The sequence below is a fragment of the Euprymna scolopes genome, chromosome 16 (assembly GCF_053919585.1).
Source record: "Euprymna scolopes isolate OS-2025 chromosome 16, ASM5391958v1, whole genome shotgun sequence".
In the NCBI taxonomy this organism is placed as follows: Eukaryota; Metazoa; Mollusca; class Cephalopoda; order Sepiida; family Sepiolidae; genus Euprymna; species Euprymna scolopes.
The window spans coordinates 2,262,300-2,289,400 of NC_136497.1; the positions used below are offsets into that span (position 1 = coordinate 2,262,300).

Here is a 27,101-nt window from a genome sequence, read left to right on the forward strand (position 1 = left end):
TAGGTAATCAGGCCACAGTATTTGCAAGAGAAAAACTGAACATCAAGAAATATTACGTAGGTATGACCTCCTTAGATCTCCATAAAAGTACTTTCAAAAGCAAACAAAAAACAAAAAACATAGAATGAAAACAGCACTAACAAACCAATACTGGGAACTCAAAGAAAGTGGACGTTCGCCGGTAGTCGAATGTAAGACAAGCAAGTACATGTAGGGATCTAGACGATCCATCTAGATTATTCCTAAAGGACAAATTCGCTATCCTATTTCTTAAAGAACCTTAACATCTATTAAACTGTAGGAGAGAAATAGCGAACAACTGTTTACACAAGATAAACTACACTCTAGGATAGCGATAGACAATAATTTTTAGAAAATAAATAAATAAAATAAAATATAAAATAAGCATACATATTCATAAATAAGTCTCTCTTTCTCTCCCCCCCTCTCTCTCTCTCTTTCTCTCTCTCTCTCTCTCTATCTCTCTCTCTCTCTCTCTCTCTCTCTCTATATATATATATATATATATATATGTATATTATGTCAGCAAATCATTATTCAAGCACGTTTGATTGAACACATATTTATTCTTTTTTTCGATTTTTCTGGATATCTTTAAATTTACCGAGCTGTCTTTTTCATTTTAGCTGGCATATGTATAAAATGTCGCCCAAAAGTTGTTCAGCCATATTCTACTCAAGTGCTGTCTATCAGTACATCCGATCATCATCAGGAGCGATTGTTGTTGCTCTTGCTGTTGTTATATATATATATATATATATATATATATATATATATATATATATATATATATATATATATAAATGTTTGGAGGTACAAAATTTATATAAAACTTTAAATAAAATACGCGGAAGTTTCTCTAGAGCTCTTTCGTCTATCATCTCATCAGGAGGAAAATCGACAGTGTAACAAAATAATATTATCTCGAAAGTTTAAAGAGTTCTAATGAGGAACTATTGAATGTGCCTAAAGTACGGAGCAAACTAAAATTAAATTCATTGTCATTTAAAAACGATTAAAATATTGGCACAACGAGGGGAGAAAAAAAAAGCGAGGGAAAAGATTCAAAGTTCCCCAAAGAGAAACAATGCGTTCATTGTTTCTCTTTGCCGGCACAAAGGAGGTTTACCCACCGCAATCGGGACAGACTCCAAAATCTTTAAATGGTTCTGGAGTCCGCTGTATGAAGCACCTCGAACCATTCTATTTTATATCTATCGGCGCAGCATGGATTATCAACCAAATGCTGGCCAATAGCAGAGTCCAAGGATGCAGAAGGAGGGAGACTACCAGACCCCAACCCCCCTTGATGGAACGTGCTGGTTTATACGAGTCAAAAGATGCAATGATGTTCGCCCAACATAACCAGCATCGCACTGGCATTTAAATTGATACACACTATTGCTATTTTGGATGTAAGGCAAACTATCTTTGCGAAAAGAAGGAAAAGTAGGTCTCGTAGTGTATACCAAACGCAAGGACACAGAATAGAAGCAGTCGTAAATACTTCTGCGAATCTGTTTGGAAAGTCTATTACTATTTTCCCTAATCCACGGTAATTTAAAATAAACCGGACATTTCAAAGGCCAAACTTTTTAGGGGATTTACAATCCGCAACCTTTTTGAAAATACAGTCATAAATTATGTCAACAGGATAACCATTATTGATGAATATTTCCCTGATCTTATCGAGTTCGGCGTCTAAATTACTAGGCGAACAAATCATGAGGGTCCTATGTACCAAAGTATTAATTAGGCCGACCTTATGTGATTTTGGTACAAAAGACAACCAGTTCATGTATAGGCCAGTAAATGTCGGCATCCTATAAATTGTAGTGAGAAAACCCCCTCTTGAACGTTCGACAAGAACATCCAAGAAGGGAAGCGAATTGTCCTTCTCACTTTCCATAGTGAACTTTAGAGCCCCATGTAAAGAATTCAACCTATTAAAAAATGTTGACGCTCCACCTTGCGATGGAAAAATAGCAAAAGTGTCGTCAACATATCTGAAATATGTAGTGGAGTTTGTTATAGAGTTGAACAGAACGGATTCATAGTATCCGACAAAAAATATCCGCTAAAGTTGGGGTCAACGAACTCCCCATTGAAACCCCGTCGACCTGACAATACATGATATCACAAAAACTAAACTCCACCAATTTTGTACACATTAAAACGAGTTCAATAAGAATCCTTTAGAAAACCGTGGAGAGGTAAGGCGACCACCATAGAGCGCATCGGTACATATACGTATAGTCTCATCCAACGGTATATTGGTAAAGAGACTAGAAGCATAAAATGAGCACATAAAAGATGTCTCTGCATTTGAATCCAACCCACTTTAATTTTAAGTTAATTTTAGTTTGCCCAGTACTTTAGGCACATTCAATAGTTCCTCATTAGAACTCTTTAAACTTTCGGAATAATATTAGTTTGTTACTCTATCGATTTTCCTCCTGATGAGATGATAGACGAAAGAGCTCTAGAGAAACTTCCGCGTATTTTATTTAAAGCTTTATATATATTTATAATATAAAGCTGAATGTCTGTGCATGTGTGTGTGTCTGGTCACGAATAGGCTCCTATACGGTTGACTGTTATTGAAAACTGATCACATATAATGATAGAAGATGTATCGAGACACAGGAATGGGTATGTTTGCTCTGGCGGAAGGGTGATTCATCAAAATTGTGGGGTCTGCGTTCGCGCCTGGTCCACAAAGTATGGAAATAAAAAATTATAAAATTAAAAAAAAAACGTTTACAAGTGTTTTTGATATAGATGTACATAAGAATACTTTGATAAGTATGTTTTAACTTAAATAGGGATGGTATAATAAAATTGTAGGGTTTGCGTTCGCACCTGGCCTCCATAGAATGGAAATAAGCACAAACTTTAATAAAGACTTTTCATATCTATCTGCGTAAGTATACTTTGATGATTATGTTTCAGTTTGAAGAAATATGGTATAGTAAAATTATGGGGTTCGTTCGCGCCTGACCTCCATAAAATGGAAATATGTCAAAAAGTTGAACAAGGTTTTTAAATATAGATCCACAGAATATTGTGATAAGTGTTTCAGTGTGAACAGGTATAGCATAATAAATTATGGGATTTATCTATTTTATTCTTACTTTCATCATATTTTGCTTTGGTTTTGATACCCCCAAATCGAAGCTATCTCTTTACAACCCTTCCTTTTCATAACCTATCATACTTTCATAAATCAGAGCCCATTTTCTATAGGCTGTTTTTGTTTGAACCCAGTCAACAACGGTTAAGTTTGGTAGTATATATATATATATATATATATATATATATATATATATATATATATATATATATAAGCGAAAATGTGTGTGTGCATTATTTGTGTATGTCCGGCAAAGGCGTTTGGAGGGGGGCGCTCGGAGCAGTTACCGTTTATTAGAATCTTTTATATGGTACCTAGATTATAATGTCTACGATTTACGAAACGAGCTCGCGCGTATCTTTAATTTGGGCAATTTTTACATGCTATTTACGCGATATTTCTTGGTCTACGCGAGTTTGTTTGGCTTTTCAGTATAAAAGCGAAACTTTATCCGTAGGATAACGCAGGTTCAGAAAAATAATGAGGCTTGATCAATGCGGGGAAAACCCCCTTATATCAGAGAATTGCTATTCATTTGGACACTCCTCTATTTATGGAAAGGTTTTCCCCAACATCTTGGGGGAACGCAGACACTGACTTGAAGCCAAAGTTAATTTTCCTGTATGGTGTGATGTTTGACCTCATTAAATCCACGCACCTGTCATTTAACTTTTAAATCGTTAAATTAAAACGCTTTTCATTCCTCTCCCGTCGTGGCCGAGCGGGTAAGATGCCAGTTTTTTCCTTTCTTTTCCAACTTCGCGTCACGAGTTCGGGCTGTAGCCTACCTATTTACACCGACAAACACACGGCCAACACCGGGTACCCCCGCTAGTATATATATATATAAAACTAGCATAATATAATATAATATAACATAATATATCATCCGATATATATATATATATATATATATATATATATATATATATATATTCACAGTTTTAAACCTTTTCATCATGAAGCCTGAATTTCCTTTGGAATATCAATTTAACATATTACTTCTGCATTATCTTCTACTTTTATACAAATATGACTTCTCTCATAATTTGTCGTTTTCAATTCATGTGCTAACCAGCGAAATTATGGCCTGCCTAAAAATATTATTTTACTAACTATTTTCATATGAGTATTAGAGCCATTCTTTTAAATAATATATATATATTTTTAATATAAAATCTTTATTTTTTTATTTATGAAAAGTTGTTTTTTTTAATCCAATACGACTGGTATATACGGCTGGTATATACAAACTGAGTAACGTTTGAAGTAAATGATTAACCTATATATATATATATATATATATATATATATATATATATATATATATGTGTGTGTGTGTGTGTGTGTGTGTGTGTGTGTGTGTGTGCGCGCGCATATACATGTATGTATATATATATAGTCATGATTGTTTGACTGTACCACAGCTATTTACTGTGGTTAGGCATATAACTGCCTGAAGCCGCGATGAAAAATAGAGATTTATAAAACACGAATTGTACAAATCTTTATCAGCTTGCTTACAAATATACCCTACTATATTTTATGTACATTTACACACTGCAACGAAGGATCATACGTATACAGACATGTGCACATACACAAAACACACACCAATACATACCCATATAGAAACACATAAACATACACACCGATTATCTATAATTGCTGGCTCTGTTTCAAGAGGCTTTGCTAAATGTGGCCTGTAAAACTGCAAGATGTATCTCCGGTTAGAGATATTTAAATCTCGGTTTCATCAATCATCAGAATCCGCCATTAAAGATGAATTTTAAAGAGTGCTAAGTATGACAGTTTGACAATAGTTTGGTCACAGGAACTGCGACCAATTTTACCATCTCCAACACAACCCTAGCAGCTATGCGATAACCTTCATTAAGTAGGCCTGTTCGATCAAAAATGACATCATATACTATGGTTCAATCGAAATTTATCGGTAAGTAAAAAAGTTGATAGTGAATGATAGCTTTTTTGTAAACCTCTGTTGATTTCCTGAAAATAGCAGTTTGTTTAAGAAATTTCGAAGTTTTGTTATGCAATGGTTACCACCAAGCACTGTAACGTAAGTAAGAAAACGAGACAATCTGTTTATGGAAGTCACGGCTACGCCCCCCCCCCCCCCAGTTGATGCGGACTATAATGCCTTTCACTGGTTATTATTAATCAACTCAAACAATTGTAAATAAAAGTATTTGCTCTTATTATTATTTCATTTAAAAGAAACAATAATTAAAGCTGTTACTCAGACTTTTTCTCATTAACTTCCAATGGGCTATGTTCGCCTTTAAAACTCCCACATATAATAATCTTACCTGCATTTTTTGACTTTCATTCACGCAATGCACGCTAACTATGACATTTGATATTTTTGACAATCGACTTTCTTGGGCTTTTTTCATCAGTTAACTTAAGGCTATTCAATATCCAACACGGGAGATGGCGCTTTGGCGTGAACAAATAGCAAAAAAAAAAAAAGAAAAAAAAAGTATTCAGATCAAGGTTAAGTGATAATTTGTGAATGAAATTCAGAAAAGTTAATTAGTTTGGGTGTGCATTCCGTACATGTCAGAAATAGATAAACATACCAAATCGGAGTCATGGGTTCGAATCTTACGAAAGAGTTTAGCCTTATAGCTAGAAACACACGTGCCCATTGATAGCTTTTACTTATATATATATATATATATATATATATATATATATATATATATATATATGCGAATGAAAAGGAAAACCTAAAATAAATAAATAGTAATCAACGTTTTGTCCCTATTTCAGAGAACATCGTCAGGATTTTGTTAAAAAATGCCGAGGTAACAGGTTACTGACCACATGCGAGTGAAGAAGGAAAGAACTTCCTACTCTGGCAAAGAATTTATAAATGCGTGTGTCTTTTCCGTTGATGACCATTTATTTATTTTAACTTTTCCTTTTCATTCGCAAAACGTCAGCCATCGTTTGTTTTTATACTAGCAGGCCGCCCGGCATTGCCCGGTCGTAAAATACGCTTAAATATGATATTTTCATTAATGCAGATTTCGTATTCATTATTATATTAGACTCAATATATAGTAATGATTTAAAAAGTTACAAATAACCTGACTCGTGCACCACCACCGAAAATCGAAACCAAAATATTTAGCTTATGATTTACCTTTTCCTTTGACGTTAATGCCTGAGCTATGAACCATATTTCCTGCAAGGTTAAAAATAAAAGCATGAACCAATAGCTATTACGTTATGCATGCATATTTGTAATGCCGTCGTTCAGCCTTCACCTGGCAAATTCGATTTCTTTAATTTTCACACTTTTGCACCGATTTTCCCCGTCCAAAACCCAAATATAAAGTTTCGCATGAGTTAGAATACCCTATTATGTTTCATCTATGTAGACCAAAAAGTCACAGAGGAGTTTGGTAGGCAAAATGTTTTAAACAAATATATACGTGCATACATGAAGATATATGGAAAAATATTTAATTATAACATTTTAACGCAAATATCACACAAGTATAAATCATGTAGAATATCTGCATGAATATAATTACACGTAATAATTAACTAAAGATGATCATCTCATAAAATACCGAAAAACTAATAGGGAATTAATTAAAATGAATATTTAAAAGAATATGCAAATTAGCTAAATCTTTTGCAGATGAATGCAATTTCACGACACATTTATAACAAAGTTGTATTTTCTTTTTAAATAAATGGAAAAGAGTTTTTAATATGAATATCAATACACACACAAACAATATGTATACTAAATAACAAATTTATAGGAGTATGGATATATTTGTGTTTGTGTGTGTGTGTGTGTGTATATATATATGCGTGTGTGTGTGCGTGTGTGTAGGGTGTACATAAAGTTTATGTGTATCAAAAAAATCTAAATTTATTTGCATTTGTGATTAAAAAATTGTAAAAAAAAATGCAACTAAAAAAGAAAAAAACCTGTGACCTTTTTTTTTTTTTAGAAAATTATCGCCGTTTCTTCCTCATTTTCGGAAGACTTCCTCAGGAGGATGATAAAGATGATTGAGAAAAATAAAATATACCAAAAATGAGAGCCATTTTATTTTCCTCAATCATCTTTATCATTCTCTTGAGGGAGTCCCCCCGAAAATGGTTAAGAAACGTTTAGAATTTTCTAAAAAGGCCACAGATTATCTTTCCTGTTATAATGTAATACCTGCTTATGTTTTCATCTATACAAATCCAAATCAGGTTAGTTTCGTATGTAAAAGTAGAGAACAAATAATGCTTCATTAATAAACATATTATTTGTTCATCAAATTATAGTATTGACACAAATTCTTTATTCATGGTTTTTGAATTCAACTTTAACTTTAACTTCTACAGATTTGTCTAAAAAGGGGAACGTTACATATTTCGAGAAGTGTTTATGCATAATCCTTATATCACATACCAAAGTTAATAAATGGAACTGCAACACAGATTGAACTCAACATGCGACAATATGAATGACTCATTGATGGTTGTTTCATCATTGGCTGCCAATCGTAGTCTTGCATTGTTTTGATTGACAAGGTGGCAAGAATTATGTCAAAATCGCCTTCACAATCGATCACAGTAATTCACTGTTCATATCCGATTCATCACACCTATTAAAGCAAGACTGATTGAACAGTAGCCAATCTATACAAATGGTATCGATCGCTTCATCAGTCGGGTTTTCTTTTTCTGTTGTTTTATTTATTGCCCGATAAATACAGTTTTCCGACTATATTTTAAGGGAGGGAGATTTAAACAACTGAAAAAAAAAACCCGACTAAAATAATAAATAAACAACAAAGAATATAATAGTGCTTTTTAATTTGAATACTTTTGAAGTTAACATTGTTTTTTTTGTGATCTGGTGCTACTAGATTAGGCTGTCTGAAGATACTGACTTCTTAACCTAAAATACACCAAACATTGATGTTATTATTTTTTGCTAAATTTCCCTTTGAAAAACTGAATCATATTCTGCAAATTTTTTTTTTACTTGGGAGTCATCATTTATCAAAGCCCGAAGGCCACTCGAGGATAAGGGTTAATGAATGTAAGGTGGTAGTGTAGTAATCGTTAATAGCGTAAATTGGGTAGAATTAGATTATTTATGAGAACGGTACAACAGGAATTTGTTTACATTGGATTTGAAGACTACCATGTTGTATTCAACCAGAAAGCGGGACGACACAACAGCGTTCGATAGATGGGCAGTTCTAGAAACAAAGCTTTGTTCATGGAATCTGCGTTTAAATTTAGGCACAGATAGAATTGTAGATAGTGGTTGTAGCTAGTCAAGTATTTTTGTGAAAGTTTTGCAAGGAGAACGATATATTGGAGTTCAGTCGATCACTTGCCATGAAAGAGACAGGCTCGCTACTTTTTGTGGGAAGTCAAAAACAAAAACAACAATATTACTTTATAAAACGACCAAACTAAACACCATGAATAAATATTTAAGGATATAAAGAATTTGAAGAATAAGATTTTTCCCAAAATGACTGGAATTGTGGTAAGAAATAGAACTAGGAGTGAGGCTTGTTGATCTTGTCGATCTGGGAGACAGATCGGAAACGTAACTGTCTGTGATATAGACAAACTACGTGTTGTGCTACAATCTGTGGCTGTGTAAGTAGAAAAACCAAGCCATTTACTGTGGTGGATATTAAAGCCAACAAATACATGTATTTGCACGCTAGTATCAAGAGAGGTGACCCGTAGAGAAAATATTAATAGTTAACGCAGTTGTTAAGCTTCTTGCTTTTTTTATTGTTTTTTCACCCGAAGTAATTACAGATCAACTCAATTATGATGGACTGCTATTTGGGATCAGATTTGCAAGGATACTATTTATGGAGTTGGGCAGCGAGTAGTCTGTTCACATTACATTTGAATTTCTGTAGTGAGGGAAGCAAGTTCGGGCGGGAATTCCAAAGTAACGCTATTCGAGTAGGTGTTACGCCATCTACAGTGTAGAGTGAGATTTTGCTACTTGAAGGGTTTATTAAGGGTATTGTCGTTGAGGGGGTACTAATGCTTGGAGTTCGTCAGAACACTTGCCATTGAAATATTTGTAAAGTTGGCACAAGGATGTCACGTTTCGGCGATGGGGCAGAGGTTTGAGTTTAGTTGTAATCTTTAATGGCATTGTAAGATAGAGAGACAATTCTGTTACTATTGCTTCCATGAAAAAGATCTGAAACCGGTTATTACGTAAAAGAAATAATAACCTGATTTAACCCTTTCGATCGTCTATGAAAAACTGTAAACTTCAAATTCTCGGAGTCGCCGATAGGGATTTACAGAAAATATGGGGAAGACGAGAAATAATGTATGGAACGCAACGTTCGTCTAGTCAATGACATTTTTCTAAAAATGTTTGTTTATTCGAATAAAAACGCTCAAATTTCCATTTGATTCTATTACTTCCTGCATTTGTCTATCTTTCGTACATTCTGTCTCAACGACTCTTGCTTTTACGATACAAAGTGTATTTGCCCCTTATTAAGAAGAGCACTGTCATTAAATGATATTGATTGCTGCTTACTTGACGTAATGTAACGTTCTTTTTTCAGTTAATGAACAAATGGAAAACTTAAAAAAATATTTGTCAATGTTTATATAAACACATTTATGAGCGCCGATCTAAAGCTCAGATATGAGAGCTGCTGACTGCTAATTAAATAGTTGTAGATTCGATTCTTCTTTTGTGATAAGTGTTAGTCTAGCCACACTGAAGATCTGTAATACAATGAAACAGTCTATCTGTGTGTGACTCTCTCTCTCCCTTTCTCTCTCTCTCTCTCTATCAAAGTGGATCAAAGAATAATGAAGGATCCTTTATAAAGAGAATCAGCAAAATATTACTAGCTCAAGATTTGGGGTGGGGCTTTAACATATTTAGAAAGTTATGGATAAGATAAAATAAATATAGGCATATTTAGATTGATTTGTCAGTTAAATAAGGAAAAAACACCAATAGAAAGAGGAGTTATAAATACTCTTTAAGGGAAGTTATAAAGAAGAACACCCTTTCCATTAATTTTTCTTTAATGAACTGACAGATAAATCTATATATACCTATATTTATTTAATCTTGTCTATGTGGATGACTATACTGCTCCTCATCTTGAGCATATTGAGAAGTGATACACGAATTACCATTAGCGTATAAAGACGCGTATAGCAGTCGTCGATAGAGTAATGGTTACGAGCCTTAACTGTCGTACAGGCGGTCGGGTTTCAATCCTGGCTTAAGGTAGTTCCTGTCTAGCCGCACTGACATTATTGTATGTGGATGACTAACTGCTTCTGTGGTACCAGTATGCAAGAATTCTGGCGAAAGGACTGACCCATTAAATTATCGCCCCATTAGCCTCCTCCTACTTTTTGCCAAAATATTTGAGTCCATAATTAACCATGCTCTAGTCCATCACCTTACAGATGCTAAACTTCTGACTGACCAACAATATGGATTTAGACAAGCCTGTTCCACAGCAAATATCCTTACTGTAATCTCTGAACGTATATACCATTCACTGTACAAAGCGGGGGAGTGCAGAGCGGTAGCTCTAGATATATCTAAGGCTTTTGACAGGGTATGGCATGAGGGTCTCCTCAGTAAAATTAGATCATACGGTATCACTGATAGAATACTAAACATAATTAAATCCTTCTTAGATAAGAGAAAATTCCAGGTTGTCCTCGACGGTCGAACATCTAAACAATATGATATAAATGCGGGAGTGCCCCAGGGGTCTATCCTTGGACCTCTATTATTCTTAATATTCATAAATGACCTCCCCGACAAAATTGCCTCTGAGATGGGTATACATGCTGATGCCACTACACTTTATAACAGGCACGACAGGAAAACAAATGAACACATATCTAAAGAAATGGCAGAAAAACTAGAGGATGACCTCCAATCTGTAGTGGAATGGGGACAAAAATGGATGGTCACGTTCAATGCTGCCAAGACTAAACTAGTTTCATTCAATCATTACAAAAAACCTTCTCTATCACCTATAGCAATGGCCAACTACTCTTTATCTGAGAGTACATCTTTCAAACTGCTTGGCCTAACGTTCACAGGAAACATGAGCTAGAACAATTACATTGAAGGCATTGCCAGGGCCGCTGCAAGGAAGGTGGGCTCTCTCTACCTTGCTAGAAAACTACTAACACCCGAAAGTATCCTGTATCTCTATAAGGCAACCATTCGCCCATGTATGGAGTATTGCTGTCATATTTGGGCAGGTGCATCTGCTACTAGTCTCTCGCTCCTTGACAAGGTTCAAAAGAGAGTCGCAAATCTAATAGGCCCTGAACTGGCATCTAAGCTTCAGCCTCTGTCCCATCGACGAAACGTTGCATCCCTCTGCCTGTTCTACAAGTATTTTAATGGTGAATGCTCTAACGAACTGCAAGCACTTGCGCCCCCACGACGTGAACACCCTCGACGATACGTCAGGCTGCAAAATCCAACCCCCACACTGTAGAGATCCCTAGATGTAAAAAATCTTTCTACTCCAGTAGTTTCTTCCCCAGAACCGCTAGAGCTTGGAATTCCAATCCAGGTCCCTGCTTCCTCAACTGTACTGACGTGCAGAAGTTCAAGTGTAACGTGAACCAACATCTTGCTGACCAAATCCCTACATAGTACCCCAGTATTTGTTGCCCCTGATAGTAACCCCCTATACGAAAGTGGCAATGTGCCTTGTTTGGGGTGAAAATGTAATAAAAAATAATATATATATATATATATATATATATATATATATATATATATATATATATATATTTGATTATTTATTATTTATGGGAATGGCTCAACAAGAACTTGTTTATGTTGGATTTGAAGACTACTATGTTGTATTCCTTCGGAAAGCAGGACAGCAGATTAGTGTTTCACAGGAGGGCAGTTCTTGAAAAGCATATATATATATATATATATATATATATATATATATATTTGATTTTTTTATTATTCATGGGAATGGCTCAACAAGAACTTGTTTATATTGGATTTGAAGACTACCATGTTGTATTCCTTCGGAAAGCAGGACAGCAGATTAGTGTTCCACAGGAGGGCAGTTCTTGAAAAGAATATATATATATATATATATATATATATATATATATATATATATATATAAAATAAATGACATGCCTAAAACATATAATTATAATGGTTGTAGGCGATTTATAGACGATCTTACATGTATAAATAATCATGATGAATTTGAAATAAAAACATTTGATTTATCCTAATAAGTTCGAATTAAACTGCGAACATAGAGGAACAAACGCTAATTGCTGGATTTAGATACAAAAATTGAGGATGAAATATCTATTTTTAAAAAGAAACGTTTTCCCGTTAAAAATAGTTCGTATGCCGCATAAAAATAACACATGCTCATATATATGTGTTACCCTTTATTTCATAGATTTTAAACTCCCGGTATTTTTTTTTTAGAAGGTGTTCACCACTTATCAAGGCGCTGAAGCCACTCTAGCTTAGTAATAAGAATGATTAAACAAAGTTGCAGAAAAGATATCTAAGTAATAGTATCCTGATGCTTTTAAATCAAATCAATTAAACCAAAATAGATTTATAGAAAATATCCAGAACCGCATGAAAAATATATATGTGCAAATGCATAATATATCTTAGCATTACATATAGGGTGATGCAAAAAAGAATATATATATTTATATTATTTTTCATCTCATACATATTTTTATATATTTCTTATATATTTATAACTAATAATTATATAGAGATTGTACGAGTAAATAAAAATGTAAATATAAAAAACTAGAAGTACCTTCTAACCGGCGTTGCTCGATGGAAGCGTGCCCCTCTGCCCTCGATAAAAGTTAAAGTACGGTTGTTGCTATTGTTGCTGTTGTTGTTGTTGTTGTTGTTGTTGCTGCTGCCTAACCCCTAACATCCTCATGTTACAAAAGGCTTTCGGAATAGATACCCTCAACTCCTCATGGTAAGAACGGCTATCAGAATCTAACGAACGGCTGGAGAGAGTATTGATCAACCCCCAGCTGTAATAAATAAATAAATAGCAGCGAAAGGAAAAGGAAAGTAGGCATGACGAGTGGAGAGAGTGGGGGGGCATCCATTTAGTCGTTGAAGCTGTGTTAATGTTGATTGGTTAATTATCGGCCTCCGCGCTTAAAAATATTTCGTCTCCAAGTTTTATTAAGAAGCAGAAACTTTATTTAAGAACGAAAACATCTAATCCTATTCTCATGGAATGAAACGAAACTTCTTCCGTATATTTATCTTTGATTATTGTTTTTATTAATCACTGCAATAAGTTCACTTATCATCGTAACTCCCCATCCAAAATAAAAACTAAAAATAAACCCTAAAAACAAACAAAAAGAAAAACCCCAAAACCAAATTATGTTTTTTTGTTTTCATTTTGATAAGAATAGGAAAATGTAGAACGTAAAAAACATGTAAATAAACTTTTTCAATGTTGAAACTTTCTCCACAAAAAATAAGACCACATTACATTGGCGCGATTCTGAAACCCTATATTTCGACTCGGCTCTGAAATCGAAATAGCGTCGTGTTTTTTTATTTAAACGAAATCAAGAAAGAATGCGAGACGCGCATGCGTGGTTGGCGAAGGAACGATTTTTGCGACCCTCGTTGAATTCGCTGTGTTTGTAAAAACGGAAAAAAGATAAATACGTTACGTACATTTTAAAATATTGAAACCCACCGTCCCCACCCTCCAAAAAAGAAACGAAAAATACAAGAAATGTGGATTATATGTTTTGTCTTGTTAAGTAGTTTTGAATGCTGTCTTGTTGGTTAAAATGTAATTGAGCTAAATATAGAATGGTAAAATCTGATATAATGTAAATAAATCTGCGACGTAATTGTTTAAATCTAACAATCTATAAAATACCCGCTCTTATAATTAAGAAAACAACCCAAAACAAAGGTTTTCGTTTCTATTTGATAAAAACAAATAAAATGCAGGAACAACCACAACAACAACAAAAACCAAAACCAAAACAACAAAAAACAACAAATGTAACTGTTTTAATCAGAAAGGGAAAGTTCTATGAACGAAAAAAAATAATAATAACACATTAGCGTCCATTTATAAATAATAAAACCTACCCGTCCTCCTTTCTCCCAGATGAAAGAAAAAGTATATAAGAAAACGAAAAATACAAGAAACTTGGAGTATATTTTATGTGTTGCTAATTATTCTTTAATGTAACCAAGGAAAATATAGAACGCTAAAACAAGATATGATGTATAGAAAGCTGCGGCGTAATTGTCTTAAATTTAACAATGTGTAAATAACGGCAATGCAAGCAATGGGAAATAACCTGTGTAATTTTAAAGTGATTAAATAATTTGTAGCAATGCATGATGGCATGTGCAAGTTTAAATAGAATAAATGGTGTATAACAATGTGTGCCGATTGAACTGCCGTAGTGAAATAGGACTGCGGTGTCCTTTTTTTCTATGTTTGTGTATACTCCAGACTAATGCAGCCAATGACAATAGGCGGACTGTTATGGGGGAGAAATCAGTATTTTCGAATAGCGAAGTGTACTGGTAGTTGTAAGTATATGAGTGTGCAATCCAGTTAATGTCGGTGTCAGGTCATAATAGTTATAATGGTTATAGAAGTACCCGATCCTGTTTAGGAAAGTGGAAGGACTTTTCAGTTAGAGGATGAAATATGAACTACTTCGTCTTTAGGTCTTAGCAATCGCGATGAAGTCGCTCGTAGGAAATAAGATAAGATTTTATTATAACTAATAAATGTGCCTATCACGGCGTTCGTAAGTTAATAAGATGGTACGTATAAGTTTAGACGAAATAATTAAGAATTTCTGTAATCAAATTATCATATAGAAGATAATACTAATAACAAAGAAGGAGATGATACATAGTAAAATGGATTCAGCCAAACATTATATAAAAACAGTTTGGAAATAATAGGAACATTAACTTGTGAAGAAAAGTAAAGTAAGCAAATACTGTTTAAATGACATGAATTTATTAGCCTAATTTATCTGGCGGAAAAACATGAAAAAAAAACTAGATCCAGCATCAAAAGTATTTTTGTTCATGCATTTTGAGAGAGGTGGTGTTAGATCAACACTGCTGAGGAGGCCATGATTCAATGTATTGTTTTGTTTTCAAATCCCCGAAACAGTGTTCATGGTAAAAAACTGATCATCCCTTTAAGAACAGTTGTACTATATATTGTTTGTTCATCTAAGTAAAACTATTCAGCGATGCAGGAAATTTATTGACTTAATCACAAAAAAATTTTCCAACGAAGGACATTTTTTTATATAGTTATTAGCCATGTCGATTAGGAAATGAATAATAAATGATAACTGGTAATTTCACACCGTTGAATTCACCAGACTGTGCTATGCTAATCGCATTATATGCCTAATCCTTTTTTACGTTAATCCAAATATCTGGATTATCCTCGTTGTTTTTCACTCAAGTCGACACGATTCTCGATTTGATTACAGGTAATGTTTAATTATGCCTGAAACAATTCAACAAGTCATCGAAGCCTCTCTTTCTCCTTCTCCACCTTTCTATTTATTGTCTCACTCTTTCTTTATTTCACATTTGTCTCTTCCTATCTCTCTTTCCCAACTCTCAAACCGAGTTTCCTTCCCTCCTTTATGATCGCTCTTACTCTCAACCTTATTATTTCCATCACTTCTTCTTCTCTTTCCCTCATTTTTGTCCCACCCTCCCTCTTCATGCTTTTATATTATTCCTTATTATTGCTTAACCCCTTTTGTTCTCCTTTTCCTTCTTTCTCTCTCTATCTTTTCCCCTCTCTATTATTCTTTATTTATCTCTCCATCCATCTAATCATCTCTTCCTCTCACTCACTATTTTCCTCTAACCATCTATACCCACCTTCTCTTCCTTCTAACTACGATTCTATTTCCTTACCTTATTTTAATATTGATTTTCAAAGTGCTCATTTCAGTTTTTCTGATTGTCATTCTGGTTTTTACAAAAATAATTGACTAGTGTTATGCAGTATTAAGAGATGAGACTGCGCAATTGACCGCAGAAAGGATTGAGGATATGGCTAGATATAATGGCGCAATAAACAAAATCAGGCTTATTAAAAAGAGTCAGCATAAAAAGTTAATATTACTTCCGGTTGATATCACCACGACTTCCTGTCACCTCGACAATAAAACAACGCAGCGGTTATTCTAACATCTGATAAATGATATGTTATAATAAGACTAAAAAAAAAAAATGTTTAAAAAGAGTCATTGTGATTTGCAAATGTAAGTGTGCGTATTTCGACCGGTATAGTTTTTCAGAATGAACACTCGTCTACCGCATGGCCGTCTTCCGGATGAAAAGTGCGAGAGGAACTACCGGCCTGAACACCGTCTATTGAGTCCTTTTCGAACTGGCCGACATTGTCGGGGACCACTAACGAAACAAAAAGAGATAATCCCGTGAATTATCTGAATTTATCCAAACATAATTTATATTTCATTATCACGATGAGTTTCTTTTTTGAAAAATTTCTCAATACGTTTATTTGTTTAAGTTTTCAAGTGGAACAATGCTGAACACACGCGTCGACTAAATAACAATACGACTTTATCAGTAAAACTTGTGTCTTATTTGAACCAAATGAAATGTAAATAAATATTTTCTTGAAATATTGAAATTTTATATGTTTTCTTATATTTCCCGATCTTTTGACTAATTTCAGAAACCTAAATATAAGCTTTAACTTACATTTAACGGTGAGACACTGATTTGGGAGTATTGAGGAGTATTTGGTCTCTCCTTAGTTGCCATGAATCTCGGATCTACTCTTTCATATATTAATAATACGTATCAGTGTTGAATATATGGATTAAATTCCCATATAAAAAACAAACAAAAAAGAAACTCTACCAAACTGTGTTCTCATAGAGAGGCAAATAAATAGGGATATCCTTTAAATAGTCTGTCGATCCAATCACATCACATTCGCGGCTTCTTGTATTTGGCATAACTGCGATGGCACATAGCTTTCACTCGACTTCTACTAAATTTTACTCGATTAATTTTAACTTTATGTGGAAATTTACATTTTATTCCAATCTTTATATGGTTACATCTGTATCTGCGTTATGAAGAAAATGTGTGCATTTGTTTATAGGAGATTAGCTTTGATTGGTTTAATCCCAAAACTTCAACATGATAAATCTCAAGAAAAAAAAAACACGAAAAAAAAAACGCGAATAAACTTAGAACCCCATTCTCCAACTTAGATAGCTACTACCAGGTCTCCTTCTCCAACATCAGGAGTATACGTTCCAACCTTACAGAGGTTGAAACACAATTACAGGAGACGAAACTGGACACATTCTTTCTAAGTGAAACTGGCATAGGGTCAACCACTTCCCTAAACGAATTCATAATTAAATGATACTCTAACTTAACATCTAAATCTGACCCCTAAGATCGCCGTAGGCATGGAATATGTGCCTACATTAAAGATGGCTTTTCATGTGGTAGGGATATCTCCAGAGAAGACCCAAATTTACCTTATATGTGCTTCCGGGTTGCATTTGCCTACATCACTGCATTTATATTTGCCCTCTATCGCCCCACAACAGTGGGGTTACTATCTTTAAGAGCATATCTGAGAAAATTGACCACATCCTGTCTGCTCATCCTTCGGCTAACGTTCACATTGGCGGTGACTTCAATGTCCATAATGTGGAATGGCTGACCCACTCAAATAAGAGACCGATGGCGACGGAGGTTCTGTCATGATTTCTCCATTGCTTATGACCTCATTTAGATTGTTCACAAACCCACCCGTGTGCCCAATACTACCGGTCAGTGTGCAAGCTTTCTAGACCTTTTCCTCACAACTTTCCCTGAGCTATGTTCATGTTCCGTTCTATCTCTTCTGGGATCCTCCGACCACTCCGTTGTAGCAGTTAAGATAAAAATGAAATGTAATAAGTCTTCAGACGTACCTCTCCACCGTATTGTATATCGATACTCTATGGCTGGGATAGCTTCCGCACAGTTATATCTGATCTACCCGTGCATTTCATGTTTAAAAAAGATGTGCCTCTGTAGTAACAGACCTGACCGAATGGTTAATTGTAGCCATAGTCCGATTCATGCCATCCAAAAATTCCAACAAACAGCCATCCATGGTTCTCTCCAGAATGTGCTGCTGCATTCGCGCACAGAAATCACTTTTTCCATAGCTACCAACGTAATAGATGTACTGAGACTAAAGCTGTTTTCAGGACTGACAGCAACAACTGTAAAAGAGTAATAAAAAATGCAAGAGAGCTATATGGTCAGTCCGTTAAATCCAAAGTAACTGAGTAGCGGCTTGGTTCCTACCAGTTTTGGCAAATAGCAGACAGGATCCTGAACTGAAGCGTGCGTTCTATCCCAACAATTATCAATGGACCTGAGGTCATCTCGTCAGCATCAGACAAGGCCAAACTATTTGTCAAAAACTTTGCAGCTAATTCTACCCTATGCGACGAAGGTCATCAACTACCGGCATTTCCGCCTATAACAGACAACACGCTATGCAACATACAAATATCTGTGCGTGATGTCGCCAAGCTAATCAAGAACCTTCATTCTTGTAAAGCAACTGGCCCTGACGGATTTCAGTTATAGTGTTAAAAAAGCTTCAACCAGAACTTGCCCACATACTTACAAAACTGTTTAAGCGTTGCCTTAAGGAGAAGTGCTTTTCAACACCCTAGAAAACCTCATCGGTATGCCCCGTATTTAAGAATTCAGGTGAAAAGTCATCCCCCTCTCAGTACAGACCAATAAGTCTCCTGTGTGTCATGAGTAAGTTGTTGGAATCCATATTAAATAAAGAAGTAGTCAACCACCTCAGTAGAAACAACCTTCTTAGTGACATGCAATATGGGTTTCGCAAGATCTCACGCAGATGTGCTAACGGTTATATCTCTTAGGATTAGTGAATCTCTTGACAAAGGCTTCCTTTCCAGGGAAATTGCTCTTGACATATCGAAGACCTTCGATAAAGTATGGCATAAGGGCCTACTTAACAAGATTTCCAGCTACGGTATAGGGGTCCATCCTAGGCCCAATTCTCTTCCCGATCTACACCAATGATCTCCCAAAACACATACTTAAATCATTCATTGACATCTATGCTGATGGCACGACCATCTACGGCAACACATCAAAGGCCGTAAATGACAAAGTTCTCTCGGATTCTCTTTCCTCTGATCTTGAGCGCGTGGTACAGTGGGGTAAGACGTGGCTGGTTTCCTTTAATGCATCCAAAACCAAGCTTCTATCTTTACATCATCAACGCTCTGATCCCCATCTGGCATCAATTGAAATGGATGGCTCTCGTCTTGGGGAGGCCCCATGTTTTGAAAAGCTTTTGGGTTTGACCTTTACTCCTGATCTGAAATGGAACACATAAATGGAACACAGAAGAGACGTTGCGAGCCTGTCTTTGTTTTATCGTCATTTCCATGGCAAGTGCTCGTGTGAGCTCCAATCTCTCGTCCCCCCCTCGCCAATCTTTCACGAGAAACACATGTCTGGCTGAAACTACTGTCAATAATTTTCCCCACTCTTTATCTGTGCCTAAATCCAAATGTAGATTCCATGAGCAGAGCTTCTTTCTCAGAAGTGCACGACTGTGGAACTCTCTTCCGTTTACCTGTTTCCCACCTGACTACAACTTGAATGTCTTCAAGTCCAACATAAACAAATTCATGACAATCCGCCCTCTTTAGTGAGAGACTCTATCAAATCTCCAATACTAATGATTACTACAGTACTATCTCATTTATTACTGTACATGCAATAACCCTTATCCGTTAGTGGCATCCGGGTCTTGATAAGCGGTGACCTCCATGTAAAAAAAAAGGTGTCTTTAACTCTTCATAAAAATTGTGATAACTAGGAATTGTTGAACACTTCGGGTAGGTCTCGGAGGGAAAGTAAAAGAACTATCCTATATATATATATATATATATATATATATATATATATATATATATATATATATACGACGCTAGACCATTTTTTGTGACACGAAACCGGATACCTAAATGTGACGCGTTATATACGACGTCTTAAGTCTCGTTAAATCTCGTTGAACAAGAAGTTGGGTGCATAAGATGTACTGTACTCGGTCTATGCGGTTGTCTTCTTCAGTTTTCAGGCGGAAGACATGTGTAATTAAATTCATTTGTTATCAGTTTGTTAACGTTACAAGAAAAAAATAGCTTGTGAGCAACGACGTCATTTCGTTGCAAACTTTAAACGTCTTTTCTTCATTCCTCCCCCTTACTCGTTGATAAGATAATTTCGACAGAATACTATTCGAAAGCACAGAACTTCAGAAGAAGCATTATAAAAAGGGGTGCTGGTGTGATTACAAAGGTTAAGAGTAATCAGCAGGGGAAGAGATTATCAGACATATGTATGTAGTACGATGATGTATGTAAGTGTGAAACTTTGAGGACATGCGTTGCATGAAGAGAAATTATCTGAGAATGATATGATGGATGTGTAATGTGAATTTTAAAAGAAAGGCTTAGATCTGATGACCTCAGAGGCATATTAAGTTTGGATAGTATAAAACGATGAGTGTACAACAATAGACGTTGATGATATGGCCATTTTGAAAGTGTGGATGCAAGTTCTTGCGTTATTATATGTGAAACAGTTGTGGTAGCACGGCCAGTTGGCAGGGGAAATCTATTGTAAGCGAAAAGGATGGATTTGAGAGGAACAAAGATAACTAAAGACATTGCTAAATATAGATGAGTTTGAAAGTCAATTTTTAACACTGTCTAACACGTGGCAGTAAATATATGTAAAACAAACGTTAAACCGATGATGATGATGATGATGATGATGATGGCTTCAAAAGAAAGTTAGAGAAGAAATAGATTACAACGTAATTTATCTTAAATCTATTAAGCTAAATCCATTTTCTAAGAGTTCCGGGAAAATAAGCAATTGAAAATGGACAATAAAGAAAGAAATACAAATGAAACTGCAAGAGAAAAAAGAGAGGGAGTGGAATATATAAACTTGGAAAGAGAGAAGGAAAAGAAAAAAATGAAAAAATCATAAGAATGATACAAGAGAATGTGATTGGCACAAAGAGAGGAAAATATAGAATTATAAAAGTAGAAAGCAAGAACAAATGATGTACAGCAAAGAAACGAGTGAAAATGTCGAATTGGAAAGAAAGAAGAGAAACCGTTGAATTCTCAGATGAGACGAATAGGAAGAAGAAATTGATTAAAGAGAAATTAATTTCGAAAAATAGCAGTTTTTAATGGCCAACATAATTGGATAGACTCATTGAAATACTGATGTTCCGGAATGGCATTTCTTTCAGTGGGGTGGCTTATCTATTTCAATAATGACCACATTATGTGTGTGTGTGTGTGTGTGTGTGTGTGTGTGTGTGTGTGTGTGTGTGTGTGTGTGAGTGCACGGAAGCATTTTTATATGTGTTTGTGTGTGGAATAGATACGTAGATACTAAAGGGAGAGATGAAGATAGACAGACAGACAAACAGACAGACAGATAGATAGATAGATAGATAGATGGATGGAGAAAGAGACAGAAAAAAAAGAAAGATAGATAGATAGATAGATAGATAGATAGATAGAGAGAGAGAGATAAAGAGAGCAGGGGAATGAATGTGTGTGCCAAGCGATAAAGAATGTCTAAGAGGATTATAAAGGCTTAAGCTAATCTATAAAGAAAAACGAATTAAAACCTTAAAGGTTTCGTTACACAAGCACCAACGTATACATTTCTGTCCATATCAACCAACTTATATACAATGGTTGGTACAGCTATTTCATTTACTGGCTGAAGATTTCATACGTAATTACATTCCACTCCCATTAAAAAATTAGATCACCAAAGATCAAAGGAAAACATGTAATTGAAGATTATCAAGTATGGCTGTGCGTCAAACATTTAGATTTTCTTTATTTCAAAATGAATTGTTTCCAAATCAAATGAGTTGAATGAAGAAGAACAGCATGAGATGATTGAAAATGATAAATGGAATGAACTGAGTTTGATTATTTATGACGACGGTTTTTGACAAGTATTTGTTTACATTAGATTTGAAGGCGACCATGTTGTAGCCCGAAAGAAAGCAGTGCTGTGGTGACGTGTTTCACAGATAAATATTTCTTTGAAAAAACTGTTCTCATTTTGTGCTCCATGTATTTCAGAGTTGTTCTATCAGTTAATTTGGTTTAGAAATTTTTAGATGAAGATTGATAATATATTTTGATTATCCCGAAAACTGTGCTTGTCTTGAATGTTTTTCTTACAACGTTTCATACAACAACATATAAAGTGGTTAGTGATAATCAGTTCTAAATGTCATTTCTCTGAGGATTGAAGTGTCGATTCTTATCACGAGCAATGTTTTCTTACTTACCTTCAACCCTAACGAGGCATATTACCACCTGAACGTAAGGGATTACGATTTAGGACTATACCTAGGAAAGATTAACAAAATGTTGTTTTATATTACATTTAAAATTTTGCATATCAGTACAACAAGGAAAGTATGTAACAGGAAGGGAATTCCAAAGTTCAGTGGTTCGAGGGAAGAAACTATCAAAATAGAAAGCTTTCTGGCATTTACGGACTTCAAGGGTGAAGGGGTGTGATTTTGTTGCTAAGCAGGTTTCTCGGGGATATATACGCCAAGGAAGTACAAGTGCATCGAGTTCATTAAAGTACATACCACTAAAATACTTATAAAATAGGCACAGGGATGTAACATTGCGGCGATGCGACAGAAGTTGGAGTTTAGGTGACAAAGTGAGACCTATTAGATTAAAGACTCTTTTGGACCATGTCCATGTGGGAAAGATTAGTGGTAGATGCACTGACCCAGATGTGGCAACAATACTCCATGCATGGGCGAATAGGGATCTTGTATGTGAGTAGTCTTCTAGCACGATAGAGGGAACCCGCCTTCTTTGAAAGTTTTCGCAAGGTCCTCAATATATTTGTTCCGATTCATTTTGTCTGTGAACGTTATGCCGAGAAATTTGAAGGAAGAATTCTCGGGTAGCGCGTTATTTGTCATGGATATCGGTGGTTGGAGAGGCTTCTTGTTAATTGTTTTAGTAACTAAGAATGAAAAAACTATATACGTAAAGCCTCTGCCCAGTCATGGATGACAGAACGAGAGCAATCTACTCTCGTGTATTAAATAATGAGTTTAATTCATAATCTCTGAGGTAAACAAAGAGTCATGCGTTAAACAAGGTGTACCTGAAGAAGGTCGGAAGTTACATGAGTTGAAAACTTGTGGGAATACCATCTAAGGTGAGAATAGTGGTTCGAATAATACAAATTTTATGAAGTCCCTTTACTGCACAATCACGTCGATGCACTGGTTTACGCCAGATCACCGAAGTTAAACAACAATGAGTCTGGCCAGTGCCAGATGGGTGACCATTTGGGAAGGATAGGCACTCTATGTACAGCGCGGAGTTGTAGAAATTTCCACGTTGGTATCTGGGGGCGCGTTTAACTCACTGGGGTAGATGCACTCCCAAATCAAGACGGAAAGCAATAGGGAACTTCAGCCTTTGTCTTCCCGAAATTACCATGGCTCTACAATTTGGAGAGCGGTGGTCACCGACACTATTGAAACAGCTGAGCCGCTGCCTTTTTCCAAGGATTAAATCAGCAACTTCTTGATAGACATATTTTAATCAATACTTTTATCAACTGCGAACGAAGATTTGTTCCTTTCTGTTTTGCTTCCTGATAGTTTTTTTCTTCCTTCATTTTTTTTTTTAAAGTGTCTCCTTTCATTCTTTCGTCGTCTTTTCTTTAATCCCTTTTTTCTTATTTTTCATTTTAGTTTTTCTTTCTTTACATTTCAATTTCATTATCTTTCTTTCCATTGCCTTCTTTTGTTTCTTACTAGCACATGTACCCGGCGTTGCCCAGTATTAAACGTAAAAAAATGAAGTAGAAAACGGAAATAAACTGCAACACGTGCATGCGAGTATTAATGCGTTCAGCAATATGCAGATATGTTTATTATTATAATTTTATGTTGCTTTTTGCACACTTTACTGTAGAGGTTCTATATAAAGTTAAACAAAAGAACCTTTAAACGAAGCAACTCTCAAATATTGAAGGAAGTTAATTTTGTTTAACAAAAAGGAAAAAAGATCAGCTAATCTCTGCTAAATTGACTTTCTTAAACAGTACTACCGTTTTTTGGAAATGACACAAAAAACCGACTAAGTATTTCTTTGTTGTATTTGAAATTGTAAAATATATTTGATGATTACCTTTGGTTTGTTACGACCTTTATCAAAAGAAAAAAAAGAAAAAAAAAAGAAAAAGAGAAATGATTGTCTCCTAAAAGCTTCTGGGTTTGACCTTTACTCCTGATCTGAAATGGAACACGTACATCAAGTCTGTTGCCAAGGTCGCTGGAAAGATGGTGGGATCCTTCTACCGCTCCAGAAGATATCTCACTACTGATGCAATTCTCTATCTATATAAAAGCCAAGTACGTCCAAGGATGGAATACTGCTGCAATATCTGGGCAGGAGCTGCTAAAAACAGCCTATCCTGCCTTGACAGAGTACAAAATAGACTTCGTGGCTTAGTGGGGGATGCCCTTTTCTCTACCATGCAACCTCTCTCCCACAGAAGAGACGTTGCGAGCCTATCCTTGTTTTATCGTTATTTCCATGGCAGGTGCTCGTCTGAACTCCAAACTCTGGTCCCCTCTCGCCAATCTTTCACAAAAAACACCCGTCTAGCTGAATCCACTGTGAAAAATTTCCCCCACTCTTTATCTGTGCCTAAATCAAAACGTGGATTCCATGAATAAAACTTCTTTCTTAGAACTGCACGCCTGTGGAACTTTGTTCCGTCTGCCTGCTTCCCACCTGACTACAACTTGGATGTGTTCAAGTCCAACGTTAACAAATTTCTTATGAACCGCCCCCTTAAGTAAACACTTCATCAAATCTCCACACTAACGTAATGTACTTCCAATAACCATTATCCCTGAGTGGCTTCCGGGCCTTGATAAGTGGTGACCACTGTGTAAAAAAAGTGTTTTTGCCTTTACTGTACAAGTTAAAAATAACCGTCCAAATAATTTTTAACACTCTTTAGGCTGCTAAATTTTAAGTCTCTAACAACCAGAAATTACATTTAAGAGACTAATAAGTCGAAGCAAACTGATTTCTTTGCGATATTATCCGTAATCCAAAATTCTGAAGTATATTTGACTATCACGTGTACAACAAGTTATGTATATCTGCAGTTAGTTTAAAAATACGCTTATGAAAGGGCAGATGAGGAGAGGAGATAGTAGAGAACTTTGATAAAAAACCAACCATTTGTAAATCAGAAGCCCATTTTCTTATTTTAAAATGTATCGTGGTCCTGGAAGGGTTACTAAGGAAAACATGAACATGGAGATGAGATAGAAAAGAAATAAAATTATTGAAAAAAAAAACAGCAAGAACAACCGTTGTAATAGGTACCACCAAGATGGCGGACTATGAAAGTACACTTACCACCCTGAGAGTCGTAACTCTCAGCTAATTTATACAAGTTGGAAGAGTCCATCTTTATGCATAGGTGAGTCTCCACAACAAATAGTGAATACAACTTTTTAATATACTTAGTCGTGAATATACCAACGACTTTAAAAACGAATAACTAATTTGCATATTCCTTTAAAAACGAACATTTTTTGTTTTTCGTACTGGATGATTAGTTTTATTTTAATATTATTTTATTGATGCATATTTCCTACATTGTGCATAATTACAAAGCGTTTGAAGCTGCATACAGAGTAAAACCTTATCTGTGCAATAATTTTCACTAAAGTAATTTGTCAATGTTCGGTCTACAGACTTGCAACTTGACATATGATTTGTGGTACAGAACAGACGTGGTATTTTACTCGTAAAAAGTGCTTCTAAAAGGGTGAAAATGGAAAAAACTGAAAAAATTGTAGACATCATTCAACGTAATGTGTATGTTCTACGTGTACGCAAATATACATTCATACGTTTAACTGCGTTAAGTTTTGATATACCTGTGTCGTTCGCTCAGAGAGTAGCGTATACCACAAAAGGATGACATTCAAATCATATTATTTTTAAACTTTTGAAATATTGGGTACAATATAATAATCAGTAGAGGATTGGGCATATAATAATAAATACGAATTTTACATAAATACAAAAATATCATATTTAAGTGTTTTTACGACCGATGAACACCGGGCGTCTTGCTACTACACGTATACAATTTAAAGCTTATTTTTCTATTGAAAAAGTAAAAGACAATCTTGCAATAGTCATTAATATGTGAACGCTTTCAAAGTGAATAACGAATTCGCAAATTGTTTTAAAAACGAACACTCATTCACTATTTGGTTTTCCTGTATTCTTATTGGATATAAATAGTTTCTACATTATGCATAAGTGCGTAGCATTTGGAGTGAATTTTATTTTACCATGCATACATACACACACATACATTACCATGCATACACACACACACACATCTTTATATATAAATATAATATAATATAATATAATTTTTAGAATGTGAAAAATTAATTATTTCCACAGCCAAACAACCTTGCAGCCCACAACAGCCATGAAGCAAATAAACCGTGCGTCCAAGACTTGAATTTCATCCTTATTGGAGTTTATCAGTTAGTTTGGATGTGTCTAACTGATGAGATCAAATGAGGGCGAAACTCGAGTCTTGGACTTCTGGTTTGGTGGCTTTCATGGCTCTGGTGAGCTGCGGCATTGCTTGGCTGTGAAAATAATT

At 35.2% G+C, this 27,101-nt stretch overlaps 1 protein-coding gene across 9 annotated transcripts in view; it reads right to left on the reverse strand.

Annotated features, from left to right (window-relative positions):
- The window catches only part of LOC145295825 (thrombospondin-1-like), a 520,485-nt gene that overhangs the window by 325,232 nt on the left and 168,152 nt on the right, over window positions 1–27,101 (reverse strand). Inside the window, exon 1 of one of the 9 annotated variants that reach the window (XM_080141531.1) lies at window positions 6,327–6,369. The exons of the other annotated variants lie outside the window; for them this stretch is intronic. The gene's annotated coding sequence lies outside the window, so the exon portion shown is untranslated. Of the gene's footprint in view, window positions 1–6,326; window positions 6,370–27,101 lie in introns of those variants that run through there. 9 annotated transcript variants of the gene reach the window in all.